Source organism: Pelodiscus sinensis, chromosome 5 (genome assembly GCF_052426305.1).
Source record: "Pelodiscus sinensis isolate ZL-2025 chromosome 5, ASM5242630v1, whole genome shotgun sequence".
Lineage (NCBI taxonomy): Eukaryota > Metazoa > Chordata > Testudines > Trionychidae > Pelodiscus > Pelodiscus sinensis.
In genome coordinates, this window is record NC_143056.1 from 117432305 (window position 1) to 117451594 (window position 19290).

General features: G+C 43.5%; 1 protein-coding gene across 1 annotated transcript in view; it reads left to right on the top strand.

The window, feature by feature from the left end:
* Nucleotides 1–19290, top strand: part of PRR33 (proline rich 33) — a 35972-nt gene that overhangs the window by 4048 nt on the left and 12634 nt on the right. The gene's annotated exons all lie outside the window — the stretch shown is intronic.

A 19290-nucleotide genomic window follows, 5' to 3' on the forward strand; every position in this document is an offset into this window, starting at 1 on the left:
TATCTAATCCATGCATCATCTACTGTATCCGTTCCTTATTGCTCTGATCCAATTCCCATTGACTATCAATGGTAAAACTCCCATAAATTTCACAGGTGGAGGATCAGGTCCGACGTTGGCTATCTGTTCCATGAAACATCTTATCAATATGCTTTCTCGACACCCTGCTGATCACTGTATGCACACAGCTGCTCTAGGCACCGACCACAAACTGCATGGATTGTATAGCTGCTCCACACAGTGTTTGTGTGCTTTTTGCATCATCCATCTGTTCCATAGCTCCTTTCTCTGCTTCATTCACAGCCATCTGCTCAATGAGTCATCCAGCTGTTCCACGTATTACTTATACATTCTATACATCACCTTCTAGCCTCATGAATCATGTCTCTGAGGAGCTCATGCATATATATTGTGCAATATCCTAATCTAGGCATTATCTTTCTGTTCCTAGTAGGGATGTAAAATCCCATTTAACTGGTTAATCGATTAAAGGCCCAGGTTGCGGCAGTCAGGGGCTGCTCCAACTCTGCAGTGGCCCCTACCTGTTTACCTTAAACCAGGGCTACTCAACACGCGGCCGGTGAGTGGGATCCTTTGAAGATGGCCTCCACTGGGAACATGCTCCACAATGGGGAGGCGTCTCCAAGGTGGGCTGTGCATTGAAAGATGCAAGTGGACGGGCTGGCTGGAACAGATGGATACAGGGTGTTGGCATTTCTAGCCCATAGGGAGGAGATGCCGGGAGCACTGAGGTGTTATGTGAAAGAAGCTATTTGCATATATATTTGCATGTATATACAGCCACACTTGAATTGCAGCCCTCGGCATGTGCTGTGAGTATCATTGTGGCCCCCGGGACTTCCAAAGTTGAGCAGCCCTGTCTTAAGCGGTAAACCTCACCTGTTAAGTTTCATCTCATGCATCTGTTTCATAAATCACCTAAGGTATTTTTCCCACTGACTATCTCTGCTTTCTATATTGCCTATCTGCTCAGTATACTGTCTTTCTCTTCTACCCACTCTTTCTTAAACCTGTCATATCTTTGGTCCTCAGACTGCTTGTTCTGTTCCTTGAATCATCCAGGAATTGCCAGCAGTACAACATCTTGTGCTCTGTATACTATCACCAACATAAAGAATAAGCTTCTGGCAGCAAACTATCCCTCACTTTCTAATGAATGAATGCCCCAAACAATGGAAGATGACCATTTGGATTTAAGAGCTATGAGACTTAGTTAAGTGAGGCTGTGGCAAGCTACCTGGGTTGTTGAGCCACGTTGAACTATTATATCACCATCTGTCTATAAGATGACACTAAGGAAAACAAATGCAGGTGTGTGACTATCTCTCATGTGTGTATGTTTGAGTCACAAAGAACCCAGCTAAAGGACATTTTGCTGTTTATCTCAAACCTTATGGTGAGGGTTTACTCCGTTTTTATATGACACAGACTTTTCTGCCAGAGCAAGATACATGATACTGATTTTTGACTTTTATTAAGAACCAGTGCCTAGGATACATAAACCATAGGCAAATAACCATAGAATAAACTTAAGCAAACTCTGCACCTCCTTTCAACAGGGAATTGTGTCAAGACTGGTTAATTAGGAGTATCTATAAGGCATATACTGCATCACATGCTTACTTTGTGCAGGAGTTGGAATCAGACCTTTTCGTATGTTCCCTCTATTGACTGACGTATTGAAGTTAATCATTCATGTCACAGATGGAGTCCAGTGTTTTTTAATGCTAATCTAAATGCTGCACATTCATATTTGTATGGCTTTACAAGCAACAAACATACACCTGAGCTTGACAACCAGCTTAGTACATCTAAGATGAGTACAATCAGATTAAACTTAAAAACACGAATAGTTCTGCAGTACCTTAAAGACTAACAAAAAATTGACATGGTATCACGAGCTTTTTTGAGCACGACCCACTTCTTCAGATGAAAGGAGTTAAGGGGTCCAGGTTACAAATAAATAGCAGAGAAAGAGGGGATGGGGAGGGAAAGAGAAGGGGAAAAAATGGGGAAAAAATTGTCAAGTAGAGTGTACGTGCTAAATGAGGCTAATAGAGTGGGCTCTAAGTCTTCTAAGTACCTTTTTATGTCATTAGGGTGTGGAATGTAGCAGCCAGTCCAGTTAAGGTCTTTGTTTACATCTCTGTAAGGTGTCAAACTTGTAAATGAAGACAAGTTCTGTAGTTTCTCTCTCCAGCTGGCTTTTGAAAGTGCTTTGAAATAATATAACAAACAGATTAGGTACTAATATTTGAATACGAAGACTTTCTTGGTACAGTTCTCCTGGCATTTATATGGATCATAGAGGCTGTAGGACTGCCTGTCACTAAAACTATGATCTAATAATATATTTGTTAGTCTCTAAGGTGTCGCAGGACTGCTAGTTGTTTTTAAAGTTACAGACTAACACAGATACTGCTCTGAGACTTGTCACTAAAACAGTCACTCTGATCACACATAGTAATACTACAGATAGGTGAAATCTCTTTATTTAATCCCAGGGTCCTTGAAAATCCACCTGTTCTGCAGGTTCATGTCCATTAAAAAATACTGAATTTTCTGGAAAAATACTGCCATCGTTCTTGCTGTAAAACAAGTGGACTTTTAGAGTGTGTCTAGACTACATCTCTTTTCTCGAAAAAGGGATGTAAATTGGACACTTCAAAATTGCAAATGAAGCCAGGATTTAAATTTCCTGTGCTTCATTTGCATAATGGCGGATGCGGGTTTTTTCCAAAACGGGGCTTTTCGATAGAAAAACTGCAGTTTAGTTGGGGAATCTTTCGAAAATAAAACCCTTTTTCGAAAGATCCTGTAAACCTCATTTTTTGAGGCGGGACCAAGGAACCATTGACCATCCCTGCCAGCTGTTTGTCCAACCTGTTTTTAAAAGCCTCCAACAACAATGATTCCACAGCCTCCCTTGAGACTCTATCCCATAGCTGAATTACCCTTCTAGTTAGAAAGTTTTCCTTGACATCTAATTTAAATCTTCCTTGCCTCAGATTAGGTCCATTGTTTCTTCCCCTCCCGTCAGTGGCCATGAAGAACATGTTGATCTTCTCTGGAGTCTCTCTCTCATTTGTTTGATTCCACTTTAAACTGTAGTGCTGTTTAGGCTCAGGTCCCACCAGTGCCAAATAGATCAGGATAATTCCCTCCCATGTGTTTCATCATGGGCAGTGGGTGAATTTAGGGCCAAGGTAAGGCATTATTGTGAAGATTCTCTCACAGATAGTCATGGAGGGCAGAAAGCACACATAAGAAACCATCTCTTTGGACCACCTTCACCTCCCATCTTAATCCCCTTTTCTGGACTATGTTGATTTTGACAGCCTACTGTTTGCCCCTAGAAATCACTCAGGCTGGGGGAGGCAACTCCTCAGCTGTACCTCTTCCATCTCAGGCCCAGCCCCTCCCTCCTGCCATAAGGTTAGGGTTCCTGCTCTCCCTCCTGCCAAATCCCTTCCACCACAACGGCAGGTCTCCAGCCCCCCGTGTGAGCCTCTCTGGCCTCAGAGCACAGGGAGGGGGGGTGGCATGTGGCTCCAGCCTCCCCTACTCCAGAGCATGGGGAGGATGGGGGACACGTGGTCCAATTTCCCCAGCCCCAGAGCACAGAGCGGGGGGGCAGATCGTGGTCTCAGCCTCAGCATAGTTGAAGCCAGGAGCCATGCTGAAGCAGGGGGTGGAGTCTGGACTATACGTGGCAATGCCTTTCCCTGCTTCTTAAAGCCACCACCCATATATTACATACAACACTCCTGTTGACACAGCTCGGAATGCTATTGGCCTTTTTCAAAACTACATCCCATTGTTGACAAATATTCAATTTGTGGTCACTATAAACCCTTTTAAGCCATATTCCACTGAAACAGTTGTTCCCCATTTGGTAGCTATGCATTTGGTTTTTCTTCTAAAGTGAAGTACAGGTTGAACCGCTCTTTCTGATCTGGCACTGTCAGCCAACGGTCAGGGCAGTGTGTGTGTGTGTGTGCTGAGAAAATGTTTAACATCCGTGTTTTTACTGCTAGGACCGGGGTCCCTTCGCAGAGAGCAGCCAGCAGGCCAACAGACGCCCCTGTTTATAGGAAGAGCTTATTACACCTCAGATTTTAGCTGCTAGAATACAGAATCCCTTCGCAGCGGGCAGTCTGGGAAAGACTGAGAGATGCCCCAATGGATCTGTCACCTGGGTGTGGCACGATCCAAACGCCCAAGCTCTTTCTATACCTGTCCATTATGACCGGCTGAAGTTCTTTTAAATTGTGCTTGGTTCTGTTATGGCAACTGAAGGAGTCAGGTTAAAGCTTAAACAGTTACAGGTTTATTAAAGAAGCTTATAAATCATATGGTTACAATGGCTATTGCTCTATTTCTTAACTGCTAGCAAATATAGATTTTAAAAATGGTTACAAAGAAAGTAAAGATAGAAAATAGAAATAATGGTACCAAGTGACAGCTTAATCTTTAAAGAGCTCTAAGTCTATGTGTACACTTAAGACAAAGGACCACATCCAGGTACAATTTTTACCCCTTTCTGTGCCTCTCGACTCCAGCGGGTCAAGCCAGGGACAGTCTCTCAATTCCTAGGAAAGACAAATACGAGGTGGGAGTCCCCGTGGAACCTCGGGAGATCAAAAACCAAACCTGACCAGCAGATAGATGGTAGATTGATACTCAGAGTAAATGTGCTGCTGGACCCATCTTTATACCCCTGGGGGCCTGTATCCTCTTTCTTATCTTAAGATGCCAAATTGTACTGGTCCGTTTTGTGGCGCCAGTTCTTACAAGCAAGTTTCAAGTTAATTTACACTTGAAAGAGAGAGAACTAAATTGTGAGTACTAGACATTTTTTTTAACTGAGCGAGAGATTCCACTCCCCGCGGACAGCTGTGTGTTCGTATCAATATGGGTTTGAGTCAAGGGCACTCCTCGGCAGCCTCTTGGTCAGCAATTGGCATATCTCTGTTTACAGCCATTCATGGTCACAGCAGCCTGGGCCTTCTGTTCTGTGTGCCCTGCATGCTCCAGGCAAGCAAAAATGGATGTTACAAGGGGGGTTCCTGTCTGGCTACAGGCACATCTGTGGTCCGGCATGATTTTAGTTAGCTGGATGTCCACTTATCCTGGCTGTGGCCAGGTTTCCTATGGTCCCATAATGTTTTTTTACAGCCACCCCCTCAGTGTTTTGTGCTGTTATTTAGCTCTAATTTACCCCTACATGTTTTCTAAGAGCCCAGTAAGCAGTGAAAGTCTTGGTAATGCTGCTAGAAAATATTGACCTTCTCTGGTATATTCTCTAGTTTGGCTTGGTCAGGTCCCGAGGCTGCTCAACTAGAGAGGCTCAGCCTGTATTTTCCACTGTATTTATTGAATTTCATCTTACTGAATTCAGAACAATTCTTCAATTTGTCAAGGTCATGTTGAATTCTAATCCTGTCCTCCAAAGTGCTTGCAGTCCCTCCCAACTTGGTGTCATCTGCGAATTTTATAAGCATACCCTCCACTCCAAATCATTAACGAAAATATTGACAACCACCAAACATAGGAATGACCCTTTGTGTCCCCCCTACATTACTCTTTCAATTTGACAGTGTGTTTTAATTAAAAAATTATATCCAAGATTTTAAAAGGAAAGAACTCACTCCTATTCTAAAATACAGCAGTCTATTGTCCTGTCCTGTTTCTCTTGTAAAGGAGAGTATTACAATCTGTTTTGTTATATCTTGGGAGGAATTTTTCAGTGCCCAAACGTTGAGTCATCAAAGCTCCCACTGGAAGATTTTTAAAGCAAAAGTTTCAAATTTGCTGAACCATGTTGACATTTTTTAATAAACAAAGTTTTCTTTTTCAATTTGAAATGTCTTTTCATTTCAAAATCATAGTGGATTTATAGGTTTAAAATATAAAAAATGAAAAACAAAATGAAATGTTAAAATTAGCTAAACAAAATGTTTCAATAAACCCAATCTGAATCCTTTTTTCAGATTATCGGAAAAACATTCAAGATTTGACTTTTTGTCCTGTGTTAGGATGGGGAAACCATTTAAAATTTTGAAAACTCTCATGGGATGGACATGCCATTTTCTCACCCAGTGTTGCCTTTTGCTTTTTTTTCCAAAAATAAGCCTTTAAGGCAGGGGTGGGAAACCTCGGGCCTGAGGGTGCCAGATGTGGTCTCCCTCTTGCCTAGATCTGGCCTGTAAGGCCCAAGGCACCTCCCCAGTATTGGGGAGTCTGTGCTGGCACTCTAGCCCTCCCTCCACTTCCCCACTCCTGGGCTGGAGCACACAAAATCTACTAGGCTGAGAGGGGAATATGTGAAGGGTCTTTTCAGTCAGGGGCCATGTAAGTGAAGGGATTTTGTTTTGTTTTGTTTTTTGCAGTTTTCACTTGTGTGCAGATCCCAACTGATTTTTCTGGTGATCCCTGACCCTAAAAAGGTTCCCCATCCTTGTTTTAAGGGCTCCAGGACACAGCATTACATCTCAGAAAAAGGATGTTTGCAGGGAATGTGTGATCAACAGTTCTGGGTTAAAAAAGGGATACACCTCATAGACAGATCACACTTCTTTTCAATGTATTACAGTGGTTGCCAATAAAAAGGCACATACTAAGATAAGTACCTTGCTAGAGAGACAGGACATAAGGGCTCCTACCAACCTTCACAATTTATAAGTTGGTAAACTGGTCAATGTTTAATAGAGATCCCCCCAACACACATTGGACAAACCCTTAGAGATGCATTTATAGAATTTATAGATGGATGTGTGGCTGTTATATTTTTCAGCAGTTGCATTAACATTTGAATTGGGTAGAATGGGATCAGAATCCTTGGTCTATTATCCATTGTGTAGGTGAAGCTGGGATGTGTAGATGGTCTCTCTCTCTCTTCCAAAGGAAGGAGTGGGGATTCCTTGTCAAGTGATCCTCAAAGCTCTTGGATCTGATATTGCGCAATATTTGCCGACACATCACTGAAGATGAAAGAGTGACCAGGGTTAGCCCCCCCCCCCATGCCAAACCCACAACACCTCTCCATGTTGCACTGATCAGCCTAAATTCCATGGTGTTTTCACCATAATCTCTCTAAACATTGGGAAGGAAGGAAGGAGGGAGCCACAAAATAGCCTTTAAAGGAATGTATCAAATGCTTTCATTTTCTGCACCCAACAGAGGAATCTCTAGGATTAAGTTTTTGCAAGGAGACTCCAAAATATCAGAAGAGCATCATTTTGGATTCAGGAACTTTCATGCTCATGGTCCCATGAAAAACAAAGTCCAGATTCCTCATTTGCATAGGGTGATCAAGTATTTGCTAGGCTATGGGTTCATAAGGCCATAGAGGTTAAGCCAGAAGTGATCACCACATCATCTGGTCTGACATCTACAGGTTGGACCTCCCTGGTCCAGTGCCCTCAGGACCTGACTGGTTCCTCCTTTAATGGCCAGAACTTCCTCGCTGTCACTGGGGTCAGAACTCCCTGACTGCAGCTTGAGCTTCAGAGCTGCTACTGGGCTGGAGGTCCCTGGATGCTAGGGCCACCCCTCCCCCCCCCCCACTCCCCAAACACACACACACATTTGGCTCTCAGCTGAGTTGCTGGTCCCCCCAGCCATGCTCTTTCCCCATGGTCAGACATCCCTGTTCCTGGGTTTGGTGCTCCAGGAATATCCATGATCCTGCCAAACCATGATGTTGCTGGACCAAAGAGTCCTGGTTTAGGGAGATATAACCTGTAGCACAATACAAGCTGCCAACACCGCCCAGCATCTGCACACTTAAACCATCAACCAAAATATTCCAGCCCACAGAAGACTAGAAACTCTTGTATGCCACCAACAGAGAATAGGAGGGACTGAGCTGCACCAGTGCCCAATGTCCCTGCAGTGGGGAGGAAGAATAATTGAGATATATGCAGATAATACTGATCAGTCACCTGCACCCCAAACTGCAGATGAAGGGGCCCCAAACTTTATGCTACTCAAGTTTCAGATAAAAGGGGGAGGATGCCAGTGGTCCCACTCCAGCTCTGCTGCTACATTATGTCTCTGTGATTCCGTGGTGTAAAAAGTCCCCGCTTGTCACAGAAATGTGACATGGAATAGAAAAGGGAGACGCTGAACATGAGCAAGTGGTCTGCTAATAATGCCGGAACTCCCATAGGTTCCCACATTATATCTCCTTCTGCACCTCACCTACGGTCTCTGCTCTCTCTCTCCAGTATGGACTCCTGTTGAATTCTTGCCTCCAGGTGCAATCGGAACTCTTCAAGGCGCTTCCCTAGCATTTCCCCTCCTTCTGATGTGGCCAGGCTGAATCCTTTACTGAACTTCCCCCTTGATGTGGCAAGGGGAGGGGGTTCTAAATTTTAAAATTGGCCACGGATCAGAACTAGGAATGTGAGTGACTAGTCCAGTTACTACTGAACTAGTCAGTTCTCCCTCACCCCGCAAGAGGGGGAGCAGGAGCTGGTGCTGGGGGGAGCTAGCTTATATCCAGTTCTCCCCCAGTACCATCTCTGCAGCAGGGCAGGAGAGGCAGAGGAGTAGCAGGGGACCAGGCATGAGCCCATACCTCTTGCTACTTTTCAAAGACAGAGGCACCGCAATCAGGACCCGGCATGAACAGGGACTGCTTTAGTCCCTACTCGCCCCAGGTTCCCTGCTGCTCTTCTGCCTCCTGGTCCGGGTTCCCCACTACACCTCTGCACTTGAAATGTAGCAAGAGTTGCTGGTGGCTCTTGCTACATTTCAAAGGCAGAGGTACAGCAGGGATAGGGAGTGACCTCTTCCCCTCTTATTGACTAATCGAGAAATTCCATCGACTACATGATTAGCTGATTCATCAAAATTTAACATCCCTAATCAGAACATGCCTTGATTTCAGATGCAAGTGTAAATTTTCAGACTCAAGTCCAGCTCTCGTAATTAAGAGTAGGTTGCATAATTGTTTAGTTAGCTTCAGTGGAGGAGAAGCTATCCTAGTATTTTTAAAACTCAGTTGAAAAAAAAATCTTATTTACAAAGGCCTTTCTAAGTTTCCTTCGATTAGCTTCATTTACTGCTGCCTCTTGTTTTCCCATTCTGCTAGTCAGAGCACTGAGTAACATGTGATCACTAGAAGCATTAGTACTCCTGAAAAGCTGTGACTTCATTTTGAAAGTGTAATGGCCTAAGCAGCCGTGGTAAGAAGATGCTGCTCTAAGGAATTTAGCTGAATTATGCTCAGTTGCACCAGAGCTGAATTTGATTCTAACAGTTCAATATCTAAACTTAAACTTTCCTCAAGTGTATGTTGTGCTGAAAGGCAGCAAATTCTGTGAGGTCATAAAACATTCCATTGTTTGCTGCTGTAGCTAAGAAGAGGAAGATTAAGTGGAAACCTCATCACTGTTATCAAAACCTGTTTCCCTTACATTTCACAATCGTTGCTCTTTAGATTACACTGAGAATATATATCATGCATTAAGCAAGGATTAACATTCAGGGCCAGATTCTTTAGTGTTTTCCAGCCTCTTTGAGTGCCTTTATAACATATAGGAGCTGGAAAGCAGTCTGGGCCATCCAACTGAGAAGTCCTCCAGCATAGAAAGAGCTCTCAGCTATTAAGAGCTAGTATATCCAACACCCATAGGAGTTTTCCTCCACCTCTGTATAAGAGGCACACAGCATAGCCAGTGTATGCTTTGCTCCAGCAATCCTGAGTGGGTCTGTCATGTCCCAGGGACCATGGTCAGTTGGGGTAAGGTAGAGTTGCCCAGTACAGATAGCACTGGGCAGATGCACTATGAAAATCTCAAACCACAACCATCTCCTTGCCATTCCCACAACTCTCAGCCTCCAGATGTAACAGCTCCTGGCCTGATAATTCAGGGGAGTTCTGTGAAATCCTGGAAGCAGGAATTTTTGTCAAGCCCTAGACTTCATCCCCATGCAAGAGGAAAGTTTAGCTAAGTTTTGCATAGCAGAGGCAGAAAGCCAAAAGCTCAATAACAAGCAGGAACAAACAAAGGGCACTGATTATCTACACTGATTTTAAGTCAAGCGGGAGAACAAAAGGGCTAGAGCCTCAGCTGCTGTAAATCAGTCTACCTCTATAAAAGTCAATGGAGCTATGACAATACACGCCAGCTGAAGTGCTAACCCATTGGGGCTGGTTAGTCTGTTCATAGTCTCAGTTTATTTCATTTTTAGATGCATCTTTTGCAAATGCCTAAATAAGAAGAGGACGGGATGGGCACAGACTAGTAATAGAACATGGAGCCTTTCCTCTTTAGAGCCAGGTCAGACAAGGCCAGCTGTTGTTTGCACCTGAAGGTTCCTTAGTGACTTTCTTGAAATGAATTGATGGTCTCAAGGCAATTCCTAGTGACCATGTGTCCACCCACCAAAGCCATCAGCAACATTCTGGCTACCCTGTCAGTTTCAGAAGAGAGGCCACAGACTGAATGAACATGGGAAATGAACTTTCCTCTTGGTACAAGAAGTGGTCCCTGTTAGTCATATTGGAGGCACGTTAATGTTTAGGGTGAGCAAATGAGGAAGCTTGGATTGCTGGTGGCAGTGCTGGATAAGCACAGTACTTCGGTCTTTTGGCTGTCATCCTGGCACATTTCACCAGCTCCAAAACCAAGCAGACAAGGGTAAATTTGATTGAACTTTGAAGCTACTTTGAGGATCTCCAAAAAATCAGTTCTGCCATCTTTCTATTACTAGTTCTGTCCCTATTGAAAATGATTTTATATCCATTGGTCACCAGATGCACAGCACAGATGGAGGAGAGATTTAGGCCATGTCTACACTGCTGTTGAAGGTCAGCTTAAGGTATGCAATTCCAGCTATGAAAAAAGAATTTGGAGTTGACTTACCTTAAGACACGCTTCGGTGCTGTCCTCACAGTGAGAGTTCAATGGGAGAAATGTTCCTGTTGATTTCCCTTACTTCTTGCTAGGAGTAGGAGTTCCAGCATCAACAGGAGCACAATCAGCCTTCAATTTAGCAGGTCTTTACTAGACCCACTAAATCGAAAGCAGAAGATTGACTGTACAGCATCAATCTTCTCCGTGGTCTAGATGTGACCTACCTGAACAAACTTTGGACAACTCACCTAGTCAGTGCAGACTCAAGACAAGGAGGTAATTTGCAAGGAGCATTGTGAGGGTTTTACACTAGATTGGAGAGAAGGTGTCTTGTGTTGGTGATAATGTTGCTGCCCTCCTAGTGAGCCTAGTGCTAAGCTGATACAGTTGGCAGAGATGTTTTCTAACCACATTTGACTTGAAATGACTAACCTTTGCCACTGGCATTTCACTTTTTCACTGGCCTTTCCTCATTTGACATGACCATCCCAGAATATTCACCCTGGCACCATGGCTCCACCACTAGCCTTTCAAATCTGTAATAGTTCAGATGCCAAATCGTGCTAAGGAACATCTAGTGACATGCAATGGTGTTACCTGATAGTAGGTCTTCATGCTACGTTTAGCCAATGGAACTTTCCACCTGTCAAAGAGAAGGTTTTATTTAGAAGCACTAATCCCTTGGATTCGTTTGGTACTATAAATATCATGACACCACTGGTTCTATTTCCATACAATGTTTTAGTGATTTACCTGTCATTTCAAACTAAGACGATCCAAAGGAAAATTAGCACTCAGCTGACTATAGTCTTGAAACAAGCGAGGTCCTTAATTTTGTTAGTGCAAATCAATGTCATTATGTGCTTAGCTAACAAGTGATGGAGGCAAGAGACCAATAAGGTGGCTATCCATGATAAATGCAAGGTCATTAGATTCATTTTTGTTCCCATTTGTTACAATAAACTGATGCTATATGATTTATTTATCTACTTTGATGCTTCATGGTTTGATACAGACTATATTAGGATATAGTGGCAATAACTTCAAAGGATGTTGAAAAACTGGTCAGGGTTCAGAGAAGAACTACAAGACTGCTCATGGCCTGGAAAACATACCTTGCAATAACAAAAAACAGGACTATGTAGCACTTAAATTCAACACTTTATGCCTAAGTTTGAATAAAGACTCTAATTATCTTACCCATTACAAAGATAGCTTCCCCAATTATCACCTCTAATATCATTAGCTCACAGACATTTACCCCCTCCCCCCATCCTCCTTCCGTTCTGAAATTTGATTTGTCATTTTCATATGTGTTCATTTTTTTTAATTGTATCCTTTGATATATATGGTTGTGACAATTTTCTTCCACTATTTGATCTGAGGAAGTGGGTCTGGCCCACGAAAGCTCATCACCTAATAAATCATCTTGTTAGTCTTTAAAGTGCTACATAGTCCTGTTTTTTGTTTCAGCTACACCAGACTAACACGGCTACATTTCTATCACTATACCTTGTAATGAGTGACTTAAGAAATGTAATCTACTTCCTTTATATCTTTAAAGGCTCCAGAGGTGATCTTAGCAATTACAGGCCAGTAAGTCTAACTTCAGTACTAGGCAAATTGGTGGAAACTATAGACTTTGAGACCAGAAGGAACTATCATGATCATCTCTAGTCTGACCTCCTGCACATTGCAAGCCACAGAACCTCAACTACCCCCTCCTGTAATAGTCCCATAAATTCTGGCTGGGTTAGAGAAGTCCTCAGATTATGATTTAAAGACTTCAAGTTACAGAGAATCCACCATTCACACTAGTTTAAACCTGAAAATGATCTGTGAGCCATGCTGCAAAGAAAGATGAAAATCTCCAGGGTCTCTGCCAGTCTGATCTGGGAGAAAATTTACTCCTTATCCCAAGTATGCCAATCAGTTAGACCTAGAGTGTATCGGCAAGGCCCACCAGCCAGATACGTAGGAAAGAATTGTGTGTAGTAACTCAGAGCCTTGTCCATCTATGCTATGTCTACACTGCAAGGTTTTTGCACAAAACCAGCCATTTTTCTGCAAAAGCCAGTGGAGCGTCCACACCTCAAGCGCATTTTTGCACAAGAAAATGGACAGAACAGAGGGTTTTTGCCAGTAGAGTTACTCCTCTCCCCACAAGGAATAACTCCTTTTTGTGCTACTGCTCTTGTGCAAGAAGGTAGGTATGGACACTCTGGAGGGCTGCATCTAGACTGGCAAGTTTTTCTGCAAAAGCAGTTGCTTTTGCGGAAAAACTTGCCAACTGTCTACACTGGCCGATTGAATTTGTGCAAGAGCACTGACGATCTCATGTAAGATTGTCAGTATTCTTGCGCAAATACTATGCTGCTCCCGCTCGGGAAAAAGCCCTCTTGTGCAAAAGCATTTGCACAAGAGGGCCAGTGTAGACAGCTGAAAACTGTTTTGCGCAAAAAAGCCCCGATGGCGAAAATGACGATCGGGGCTTTCTTGCACAAAACCGCGTCTAGATTGGCACAGACACTTTTCTGCAAAAAGGGTTTTTGCACAAAAGCGTCCATGACAATCTAGATGCTCTTTTCCGTAAATGCTTTTAACGGAAAAACTTTTCCATTAAAAGCATTTGTGGAAAATCATGCCAGTCTAGACGCAGCTGAGGGGTTTTTGCACAAGAAACTCCTATGGGAAAAAGCATAGGTGCTCTTATGGCCATTCTGTGAATAGCAATCAGAGCTTTCTTGTGCAAGAGCATCCATGCAGTGTGGATGCTCTTTTGCACAAAAGCACATTGCTCTTGCAATGTGCTTTGAGATCTGGACGCACTTTTGCACAAGAAGTTTTTGCACAAGAAGTCTTCCGCAAAAGGCTTCTTTCACAAAAACTCTGCAGTATAGACAAAGCCCTAGGGTACGTCTAAACAACATAGCTCCGTCGACAGAGCCATGTAGATTTGTTTGTTCAGCAAAGGGAAATGAAGCCGCAATTTAAATAATCGCGGCTTCATTTAAATTTAAATGGCTGCCGCGCTGAGCCGACAAACAGCTGATCAGTTGTTTGTCAGCTCAGCACGGCAGCCATTTAAATTTAAATGAAGCCGCGATTATTTAAATTGCAGCTTCATTTCCCTTTGCCAATCAGCCTAATCTACATGGCTCCATCGATGGAGCCATATAGTTTAGACACACACCTAATGTCCTGTCACTGCTAACAAAAATATTTGCTGCTATCAGTCACAGATCGGTTTATCAGACATGTCGATTACCATGATTTGTTGGGGAAAAGTCAAAACAACTCTTGTAAAGGGAAATTATGCTTCAATCTATTAGAATTCTTGGAGGGGTCAACACACATTTGGACAAAAGTAATCAGTGGATTTCGACTGGTTAAAAGACAAATAGTGGTAATTAGTGGTGTACCTCATGGATCTGTACTGGGACCAGCAATGTTCAACATATTCATAAAACATCTGGGGAAGGGGGGGTAAACAGTGGTAGTTAAGGCCAATGCAGACTCTCAAAAGTTGCCAGTGAACTCACAAAACTTGGTGACTGGACAACAAAATAGAAGATTAAATTAAATGTGGATAAATGCAAAGTAATGTACATATATAATTGGGATTATTTTTTTCTAAAAAATGATGGGGTCTAATGTAGCTGTTACCACTCATGAAACAGATCTTATTGGCTCAGTGTAGGAGTCCCAGGATGAAACTCTGTGGCCTGTGTTATACAGGTAGTCATTTAAAATACTTGTAGCCTTAACATTCACAAGCCAGATGGCTCAGCACAGATCTATTTACATCAGTGAAGCAACATGGATTTATATCAGCTGAATTTCTGGCTCTATGCATCTTTAAATTGATCGCCACAACCCAGTGTTAAATATGAATGCAGAGCAAGTTGCAGGAAGGATGCTAGCTCCAATTTCTAAAACACTGTCCTATATAAACCAGAGACAAGGAGCACAAATTGAAGGCTCAGCAGTGGAACAGCCACGAAGAGGTATTCTCACATTCCAGCCAGCGCTGAGTGACTGGCAAACTTCCAGCAATCTTGATGTTTCAGTTTGGAATGAAAAGGTCACATATTTGTCTGAAGCTTATCCAAACTTCTTTGGTGTAGATATAAAACTTGGAAACTTGCAAGGGATGCTTTATTTAAACTGTGCCTAATCTTTTCCCCATTGAAGTCAATACCACAACTCTCAAATCTCAGGCCTGACGCTTAATAGTTGCTGCTTTTATTAAAGCCAGAAATAACACAGCGACAGACTTCATTACTGCGACTTCCAGACAAAGCCCGGCAGTGCAGAGTTGTGCAAAATGAAGATGGACATCAGTGAGAGTTACCCAACTTTTTCCAAACCTCATAAAACATCTGATTATGCACTGGGATGAAGAGCTGTTTTCATTCTGGGTAGTCTAACTGGACCCATCCATGCGTGCATGCCAGAGACCTGGATTGGAGTTTTCCCCTCTGTGTTTTACCATACTATTTAAATAAAATGTAAACAGTTTAGCATGGCAAATCCTCCATCCCTTTGAGTCTTTAAGCAAAGATTACGTGTCATCCTGAAAGATATGCTCTAGCTAAGCCACAGCTCAACTATTCATACTACCATTAGTGACCTCACGGCAAGATTCATTGGGTGAAATTCTAAACCCTGTGTAATCGAGGAAGTCAGAATAAATGGCAGGGGTCCTTTCTAGCCTTAAAAACTATTCATTCTGTATTATTATAGCTACAAACACATTATTGGCCAACATCAGACCCCCTCTATGCAGTTGGGGGGGGGGGGGGGACAAAAGAGGCTGTTCCAGTGATACATGGGTAAATATCACATCTAAAAATCTGAACCAACAAAAGCGGAGGAGATGTCAGTATACTCACCCTGAGGGTTTTCAAAACACTTATCCTGTACTATTTCATTATCTGTGGGAGTTCTATTAATTTCTCCGTAGAGGAAAAACCTGACAGTCAGCCCAGATTTTCAGACACCAGTTCTATTTCCAGTGGGCACAAGTGCAATTTAAATAAATCAAAAAACCACCACAATTAATTTGACTTAGAAATCTACCTACTTCTCTTGCTTTTTGCAGTTCACTCATGGTCTGATCCAAAGTCCACTGAAGTCTGTAGGAGTCTATCCATTTCAGGGGGCTTGTGACAGGACCAGCCCCACTCCCAGGCCTCTGATCCCTTTCCACTAACTCACAGTCTAAGTGCAGTGGCACAGGTCCCACTTGTCCTTGACAGCATTTATGCTTCTGTCCCACAACTAAGAGTGTTGGGGCTTATGCCCCTGGTCAGCCTGGGCTGGGATACCATTCCTCCCTGGCTACTAGCCAGGCTTTCAGGCTACTTGGATAGGAGCCCTTCACCTACCCTGTTGTCTCTGGCAATGCAGCTGTTCTCTTTCTCGGCTTATCTGATTCTTTTCTTATCCAGGATGGGTATCACTCCAAACTCCTCTACCAGTCTCTCCCCCTACCCCTTCAGCAGAGAAGGCATTTAGAACCCATGGCTGCCTAAAATTAAATAACCTGGGCTTTAATTGATTTATAGCAGCCCCATCCCAGCTGCTTCCATTCTGTCCTTAATAGCCTCAGGTTAGCTGTTCCTGTCTGCCCTCAAGTAATCCGCTCTAACCTGCCCTGTCACAGGGCTTTCAGTCAGACTCTTTCCTATGTAAATTGTGTGCACTCATAAATGCAATCCCAGAACTGCCCCATCAATTATTTTATTGCTACAAACAGACACTAGTTCAGAGTCAGCCTTCAGTCTTCAAACGGAGCAAGCACTGGAAACAGTGACTACTTGAGATTTTTCTCAACTTATTTTCATCAGGTTTTTAGTCTTTCTAGAATTTTGAAACCCTGCTGCAAAGGCTGAAACTAAACCACATTTCACTGCAGTTTTTAAATCACACACACTTTTCATTTTAGTCTTGCTCTCAAAAAGCGCCAGACTTCATGCATTGATTTGTTTCCAGAAAGCAGCACTGAGACGTGCGTGTGTTAGTGAAAGAAGTGAAGCAGCAAGGGGCTGGCTTCCTTCCTCCAGGCCCAGGTTGCTCAACCGTCTCCAGTTCCAGAGCATCCATGAAGCCTGCCCCTATGAATAATATTCTTTTCATTACAGTAGCAACCACAGGCTCAGTCTAGCTGGAGGTCTCAGATTCAAGATGTGGTGTTCAGAGCTTAAGGTCTGGTTCAAGCCTCTCCAGCCAGCCTTGCAGGGAAACATTGCTTAGAATTGTGAATGCACCACAAGAGGGGGAAGGAGGGTCTTGCAGTTAAAATTCTGGACTAAGACTCAAGACATCTCACTTCAGCTCCGGCACAGATGGCCTGCATGACTGCAAGCAAGTCAGTTCATCCATTCGGTTCCTCCTTTATAAAAGGGGGACACTTCTTTACTACGTCACAGGCTTCAGGTGGATAAATTCATGAAGGTCTGAGGCTCCATCCGTTGATGAGGGCAAGATGAGCATCTAGATAGGTGAGAACTGCATAATTTTATGGAACAGAGGTAAATGCTACCACAGAGTCCATTATGTCACTGTTATTCCAGTACAAGTCAGGGGGCCCATGGTGCTGCATAGCATGAATGAGAGGCAACAGAATCTAGCCCCAAAGCAGTGAAAAATGGACCCATGGGAATTCTCAGGGCAAGTTTAATTTGCACATGGAAGAAGAGTTATTCTACCCCAAGCCTAGCCCTCTGTGAAAGGTTTGCTTCTCATTGGGATCATACATTGCAAAGACATCTCTCCTGAAGGGAAGGGGAGCACAAGGGTGAGCTGTGAGAAGGAGAGCACAGAAAGTATTAGGGCATTCTTTGCTGTGAAGCAAAGAACACCACCTCACCCCCGCTGCTGTCTGTCACTCACTGCAGAACAGGTCATGTGACATTAGGCACCATCTCAGGCGAGCCCGAGTTTCAGATCAGTACAGAACGCTATGGGCCCCCACTTCCCTTCAAGTCCTTTGCTCACTTTTGAATAATCATGGCAGCTGGTCAATGCCAGCTGCCTGTCTGTACTGCAGCTGAGGGGAGGAGATATAGCAAGGATGAAAGTTAAACAAAGAGTGGAAAAATTCTCTTCCAGGTAACTCCTGAAAGCAAACCAGTATTGAGGCCCCATTGCTCCTGGATTTTCTCTTTCCCTCACCAAAAAGGTAACAGCTTCTTCTAGAGCATCTCTCTGAAATCTGCTCCTTCCTCCATGGAAGCCAGCACCTCAACTATGACACTTGTTTCTACTGAGACCAACTGTGACTTGACCCAAGATTTCGGTGGCCCAGACTCACTAAGACTATTGGGCACCTAACTTCCAATTATCCTAGTGGGAGTTAAGCACCTTTGTGAATCTGGGCCCAAGCATGGAGGGGAGAGGGAGGGGAACACACCAGAGCAAATCTTGCTCAAGAGTGCCCATCTCACCCCACTTGTTCAGGATTTTACTCTAACATCCATGTTGCTGACACCTAAAAGTTGACTCCCTGCTTCCCTACCACTCCTAGACAGAATTGACTGTTGGGCAAGAGGCCATCTTGAGATTCCTAGAGATAAATTCAACACGCTGATGAAAGCAGCATCTCAAGCCTTATTAAAGGATAAAGGGGGCCAGGGCAGACGCTGTCCCCCCCCCCCTTTTTTTTAAATCTGGAGAAAAGGGTTTTGGGCTAAGGCACCACTGGAAAGACCATTCTAGCTCCAGCCTTCTATGGAGACACTGCAAAGAGATGATGTGACCGAAGAGAAGCCTGGCCTTTTTCCAACCATTATTGGATAGCATAGGTAAGCTGAGCACTCCACAACTACTGCTTGTACAGAGGGTGGTACAGAAACTGCCAGGGAGGTATGACTGCTAAGGCTGGTTAGCCTTGGTATAGTGGCCCTTATAGTGGGTTTGGCAACACTGTCAATATTTGGAACCAACCCTCTGAAGCTAATCATGGTATTTGCCTAGATCAGCCTCATTCTATCCTTCACTGATGTGTTGGCTTCCTGAAAAGTGATGTATTTAGTGACTAGCCAATCATTTTCTACCATTGCTACAGTAACCTAGTACCGCATGCAATGTTTTCCCAAGATTAGGTTTACACAGCTGACAAATTTTGGCATTTTCAATCAAAGAACCAATCATGGTCATCTCTATGCACAGAAATGGTCAGCTTTGCTTTCTGCTCTTTCTAAAGGTCTGGTTTTAAGGCAAGCAATTTGATATGCTACTGCAACAAACACTTCTTTGGTATCAGTTAAAATGGATCTTTTCCTAGACCCTCTAGTATTTGTTCACCTCTTGCTCTCCATTTCATAGAACTGGAAAACTTTTGTTTCACCCAAGGTGTTGGGGAAGCTGGCAGGGTGAAGTCTTTGGAAACAACTTT